Here is a 7,731-nt window from a genome sequence, read left to right as displayed (position 1 = left end):
TAAAACTCAAATACTTTCAAAGAGTGTGTGTAGGGTTGGTTTAATATGAAATATGTTTAAGAATTTTTTGTTCTTGCTTACATGATGTGTTGCTTATGTGTGATAGGTATTCTGAATTTGATGACTTCACTTAAGAATATGAGGGTTAACAGTGTTAGGAAGAAGATGAAAGGTAAAAGAACAGTGTAGTCTGTAAACAACCATAACAAGAAAATGGTGGGTGTAAAATTGAAAAAAAAAAACAAGAAGAAAAACAGAAAAAAAAATTGAACCATTAATTTAAAATTGAACCAGTCCCATCGTAGTGAAGGCCAATGTTTGTGTTGGAGTCGTGAATGTTCTTTTGGCAGTTGTATTAGGTTATAGACAATTGGATCTAATGTGTAAAGTGGTTTGTAAGTTTGAAAACAGTGTGGTCCCTTCTCGAATGACATATGTGTTATATTATGATGTGACTAATATCTTAATTCTTTTTTAATATGGATGTTGTTTCCTACAAGTTATTCATGATCTTATTTTTATATAGAAAATAAATAAACATGTATTTTTTGCACAATTGAGATATTGTCAAAAAGATCAAGAAATAAAGAAAATAAATAAAACGAATAGTGTAGTAAAAGAGTAAAATATATTTTATATTATTCTTCTATCACAAACACGTCATACGTTTACTGATTTTATAATAAATAGCATAAAGATATTTTATTTTAATAAGTGAAAGTTTAATGTTTACATTAATTTTAATTTTTAAATTTTTAAATAAAACATATATACATATAATGTGTAATTTGGTAAACATGAAAATTTATCTTCATTACTTTTCAGATACCATGTTAGCTTCTTTTCGTTTTTCATTTTTTTTTACATTAAAAAAAATTATTTTGTAGGTTTTATATGTTGATATATAAGAGTATTTCTAGAGTAACTTTCTTATTTTGCACAGTAGAGTAGAGATAGTGAAATATTTAATAAAGAGATATTACCGAGTCAAATTGTTGCTATTTTAATATATATATATATATAATAAAAACTAAAAAATATTTTGTATACAAGAAAATTGAAAATCTCATTATATATTATGAATAATTATCTTACAAATCATACGAATGATTAGATAACAATATAAGTCCATTTTATATCACCATTAAATTATTAAATAAATAATTAAAAAAAATGAATGGAATTAACTTTAAAATTAAGCAACATTTCGTCTACAAGCTATTAATTTACTTGCGGTGGTTATGTTCGTTTTCTTTATTTTTTTGTGTAGTATTGTACTAAATAGATTTAGTATGAATTCATTAGTTATTTTCAAATACTTAGATTATTATTATTTTCGAATCTCTCTGTCAAATTGTTTTCTCAAATTAATTATTTTAATCTCATCATAAAACTCAACCATCTTGGTAAGTATACTCTCGATTTATTTTTATTTTTTAAAAGTATGCTGCTTATACTTTTCTATTTATTTATTTATTTGAATTAATTAATTATATTTTTTTTGTAAATTAAAAAGTCAACACTCTGTACACACTTAGTCTTGTTCGATCCTTTTCAATAAATAAATAAGGGCCCTGTATAACGTTTTATTCTCTTTGAAAAAACATTTTTTTCTTTTTTTAAAAAATAACCTAGTGGTTTTTTATTTCCAAAAATTAAAAAAAATGAAGAAAATTATTTTAGTATTTTGAAATATCCTTGTTGAAAACTTAGAACTTTATTTACAAGTAACATTTGAGATGTAAAATAAATAATTTTAAAATTATATTCAAATTATAATAAGTAGTTTTATAGTAGATGGATATATAATGATTGGATTTATACAATACTTATATTAATACAAATAGACTTTTCATTTGAGTGTGTCTTTGCATGATATTAATAGATGAATAATTTAAATTAACTTACTCATCAATGAAGAATAATTTGACGAACAAAAACATTATTCACATGATAGGTGACTTCATTTTTTTTTTCTATCTTTAATCCTTCAACCAGTTTTTCTATAACTAACAAAAACTGTAAAAGATAAAGTGAAAAAATACTAAAAATTTCAATTAAATGTTAAGCAGCCACTTATTCAAAATAAAATAAAATAATGCAATTACAATTACAAAATAAATAATCAGTATAAATTTTTTTGATATATTTCATTTTTTTAGTAATAATGAAAGAAAATTAATTTTAATAAAAAAATATTTTTCCATTAATTTTAAGTCAATTGCTTTGATTATTTTGTAATTAATCACATATTTGATGTTTGATATTCGCGACATATGTTATTTAGAGACAATTAACATTAACTTGTTTTAAAATTTTAATAGAGTTTTTTTTATCTTTTTTATTTATATTTTAAGGTTTTGTTCGAAAGAGAGTGAGGTTGAAAAAGAAGGAGAAGGTGGGGTTGATTAGATGTAGAGAAAATGAATAGATTCAAGTAGAAAAATGGCATTGAAGTTTGTAAATGATTTTATTGATGTGATCAAATAAAAAATCATAATTTTTTCATTTATTTGTTATTTTATTTGTTTTTATATAAAATCATATGTTAATAAATATTAAGTTAATAAATTAAAATATTTTTTGTATTCATAATTTAATTATTTATTTTATTAAAGTATTAAAAAAATATTAATAGTATGATTATTAAAAAACTATCCGTTATATTTATAATGTTGTTAAACGTAAAACTAGTACAACATTTAAAAACATAATCGATTATAATTTGAATATAACCGATTATGTTGTAAATATTTTATTATTATTTATATAATAATTGATTATACCAGAAATATAATAGACTATTACTCATTTTCTTAGCAGATATTTTCTAAATAGTACAAAACGTTTGAGAGAAAAATTTTATTGTTTTTTTGTAATTTAAGAGATGAAACGATGATGGAACATTGCGTATTTGAGTACATTGTTGAATTTAATTTTGAATGCTTAACACACACAACACTTGTATTATTGGAAGTTTTTTTTTAAATAGTGAGCATGTAAAAAGCATCACAACACAAAGGAGATATTTTATTGTGGAAAATCATCTGAAATTCAAAACGACTAAGTCTTGTGTCGTATCCAACACGTCCCTTTCTTGAAAAGAAACTTGTTTATTTTTATCTTAATAAAATAAATAAATAAATATACTAATTAATCAGATCCCTAACTTCTCCGTGTTAAATACGTGTGTAAGTCACGCTATTACGTGCATGTTATCCCTTGCAAATTCGATATTAAAGGGACCACGTACACAAGTTTCAATTTTCAGGAACCATGTGTATACTTTGTGTTTTTTTATGATCCTTCTTCATTTGGATTTGTGACAACACTGTTATTTGGTTTGGTTTTTTTGCTGGTCTTTCTCCATTTTTCTTCTTTGTTGGCTTGCCTAGCAGAACAACATGTAGCATTGGGCCATGCTTGAAAAAGATTGAGAAATGACGCCTTTATATAATTTATCTTAATCTATTATAAATATATCAAGGAATTCTTTTAGTGTAAACGTTTAATACTTTTAATTTATTTTTAATTACATTTTAAAATTAAAAAATTATTCGAATATTAAAAGTAATTGTCATCATGTATTGTTTTTATTCATGTACAAAGGAGATTCAGAAAACTCGACCAACTGAACAATTAACTTTTTCGTTTCGATTCGATTGATACTGACTTTCTACGCTTTTTTTCTTCTAACTTCTTAGGTTCGACGGACTTTGCTTCCTTCGTTTGTTATCGATTGGGTTGGAAAAACACTTACAAAAGGTGTTATGACGCTCAAGTAAGTATTCAGTGTAATAAATGTATAAATTTCTGACACTCAAATAAGTATTCAGTGTAATAAACATATAAATTTGTGCTTATTTATATGGTTCTGATGGATCATGTTACTTGGTTCTGATGGATCATGTTACTTGGTTCTGATGGATCATGTTACTGGGCCAATATTAGCATATGAAAAGTGATTGGGAGCGTATTAATTAGCTCTCCATACAACTTAATGTTGTTAATTATCTCTTGATCTTAATATAATTTTAAACATATTGGTTGGTCGATATACCAAGACGTTTGAAACTCGTTTGGTCCCGATCATTAGAACTTCTTTTATAAAACTTATTATTAATATGATATAAAGATATTATGTTTTTTTTCCTTAATAAAAATAAAAAAAGGTTATAAGATTAAACAATTATTTATCTTAATTAAAAAACACTTGTTTAAATAAGACTTATTAACAATTAAAAAATCCTTTCATCTGATTTCCTTGATATTTCTACTCCAGCTTACTCTTGTAAATTTCATGTTTCAATTTGTATCAAAAAGGTGTTTTTGCAACTTAAGCTTATGTCTTCGTGGTTAACTCTATGTTTAGTAAAGTAAAAAAAGTAACGGAAATGAGAAAATTGTAATTGTTATTCCATTAAAAACACTTATTTAGCAATAATATGATCAGAATAAACAAGTTACTCACATATATGTGCTAAAATAAATAATGTGTTACTTAGGTCACTTGTGAGTCTTTATTAGAAACAAAACCATTTATCTGAGTAAGAATGAAAAATAATATGATGTTTGTAAAGAGATGTATGCTTTTATGAATATTAGATGACAGAATTTACGAATAATAAGAGATAATATTGTGCTTGCAAGTTATTCAAGGAAAGAGTGATACTCAAGCAGTGATTTTAAATTTTCTTAGTTCAGCAAGAACAAACTTATATGATAGTCTACTTTTACTCTATAAAAAATTCCAAATAGAATCACTGGATACAACAATATTTAAGCTAAATTTTAATATTACATAATTAGTTTATTTTTACATGTTTAAATTGATGTTTTGATGCTTTTAATATATACTAATTGTATGTAATTGTTAGATATGAAAGGTTTAAGCCATTCTTTATTATTATATTTTGTGTTGTTTTGGACCTCTCACCATTATGTTTAACACTTCATTAAATAATGAATGTTCATATTAACAACAATACATCAATAAAAAGTTGTTTAAAAGTATTTTGAACCATACATGTCAAATTTCTAAAAAATGAAATTTTATAAATTTATATATATATATATATTCCTGACCTTTATTAAAAAAACTAGCCCACACAAATAGTACAGATAACAGAATTAACAACTTCATACTTTTTTATATTTAAAATATTTCCATTTGTAATATATAAAAGTTATCGATGCTATGAAACAGTGTTAATCTAATTCTTTCTTAAATTAGTTAAGCAATAAATAATGCAAGGTTTTAATTTATATATATATATGTATATATATATATATATATATGTATGTATATATATATGTATATATATATATATAACTCGTCTATTTGTATTATATTAAGGTCCTGGATAATATAATTTTTATTTATTTATAAAAGGATTGTTTTTTGACATCATGCATTTCTTTAGAGGTTTAGTTTGGAAATATATTTTATATTTATTTATCTTAAAATATTTTTAATGTTTATTTTTAATTTTATACACCTTTTTTTTAGACCTACATCCATTCTTAAAATATTTACATAAGAGTTGAAATATCTCTTAATTATCTCATTTTATTTTATTTATTATTCATTGAAAAAAAAATATAATACAATACAAAATTCATATTCAATTTCTGTACAAAAACATGAGTATCCCATAAACTATGTGATTGGAAACAAGTTTGGAGATTGCAATTTATTGTTCTTAGTTCTCACACACTAATGAAAACGTCTTTTTGTAATCACTTTCAGAAAGGGATTTTCATGGAATGCAAATATGCTATAAAGAAGGCCATCACAGAGACAATGAGGGATTGAAGTTTATCATCTCTTTAAGCTAATGTTTCACAATATATTACGTGCGTTTGGTCATGGGAGTTGCAAGAAAGTAGAAAGCACCAAATTAAGTTGGTAACACATAGATTTTGGATAAGGATCAGAGGAGGAACAATCTGTTTGGTCAACCATGGATTCAATAACTTTTTTATATAAAAAATAAGAACAAGAAGAAGTTAGGTTTGAGCAAGCCAAAAGGTGTTTCAAAGGATTTTTTTTTTCCTTTCATTGAGTTGTCACGTTTTTATTAGATTTTCTCAATATGATGATGTATAGAACAAGAAAAATCTCTTTAAGAAAAACTCCGAAAAGTATAAAGTTAAACATGACGCTAATAGATAGATCACGGTCATTCAAAACTTTCCACGCAAAATTTTCCAATTTTTCGTCCTCAAAAACAAGAATTTGTTCTAGAAATTCTTACATTTGACATTTCACTATTAATATGTTGTCGTCAATTTGAATTTAAACTGTGTTTTCTCAGTTTGAGTGAAAGTCAAACATATTAAATCAACCTTCTAGTTGAATATTCATGTCAAAAAAAATGAAGTCATAGTAAGAATGATATTGACAATTAAATTATATAAACGTTGTATTATTTACGTAATATATTTTTATAAAACTATTTTATGTATCTTTTTACCACACAAATTCATTGTTTTGTTTCATCTCTCTGTTGTGTTAATTTCTTTTGCAAAAATTGTATAATATAATTTTTCATTGCAGAATTATCTTAATTATGTATAGTCCAAAAGCTAATTTTTTTTTAAAGAGAAACTCAATGACTTCAACAAGTATTTTATTTGTGACGACGCTTGCGTGTATCACCTAATCCAAGCTTTTAATTCAAACTTTTGGGTCACAAACTATTTAAAATAATGCACTATACAAATGTTTGCTTAAGATTTTGAAAGTTCTGATATTAATAAATTTTTAAAATATAAATAATAACATTTACAAAAAATTAAGATTGCGTAAAAAATATTTTATAAAATTCTTTCGTGTCGGTAAAAGTTTCCGTATATTTAATTATAATCATTAAATATAATTTATTCTCAAAAGTGATTTTAAGTTATTTAAAATAAATATAAAAATGTTTTTCCTTAAAAAATTACAATCAATGAGAATAAAAACTACTTTTACTTTTATGCAATGGTTAAAGTCTCATGGCTGACGTAAATGACACGAGTTATATATACCTAAGAGTAAAATAATCTGTCCTGTTCAAATTTTAGGTTTAGATATAATTTTAATCCTTTATATTAGAAACATTATTTTCTTTTATTTTTTAATTAGTTGTTTTTAGTCAAATGATTTTTTAAAAATTTATTTTCAGTTAGAAGATATAGTGACGTTTTGATGTGAAAAGCAATGAGTTACTCAAATTTATTTGAGTGTTATGAATTTTTAAGAGTTTATTCAAATTTTAATTACGATGTAATGTTATTTTTAATTATTGGGGTTAGAAGGTGTTAGTGCTGTTGTTGATGTGATAATGAATGATTAATCAATATTTGTTATAAGATTTTTTATTTGATCTAATATAAATATTTTGATTGACAGAAAGATTTTGAAATGACAAGTAGAACATCATTTACCACATTACTAAATGTTACTAACGTGTCTAATTTAGATTGAAAATGACATTTTGCCAAATTAAAGGATCAAAATTTGTTAGTTTGAACACAAAAACATGAAATGTACCTATTTTTAAAAAACTAAAAGTATAGTTTTATTACATAATATATTTTTAAATAATTTTTCACATGATTTTAACATTTACGAAAAAGTTACTATTGTTGTCTAGATCTAAAAACTAAAAATAACATTTAGAAAAATTAAGGGTTTTTTTTTAATTGGGTGACTAAACGTAACATTATTCTCAAATTGGTAGACTA

The sequence above is a fragment of the Phaseolus vulgaris genome, chromosome 1 (genome assembly GCF_051622355.1).
Source record: "Phaseolus vulgaris cultivar YP4 chromosome 1, ASM5162235v1, whole genome shotgun sequence".
Classification (NCBI taxonomy): domain Eukaryota; kingdom Viridiplantae; phylum Streptophyta; class Magnoliopsida; order Fabales; family Fabaceae; genus Phaseolus; species Phaseolus vulgaris.
The sequence above is the reverse complement of the archived record's forward strand: the minus strand, read 5'-3'. Positions refer to the sequence as shown.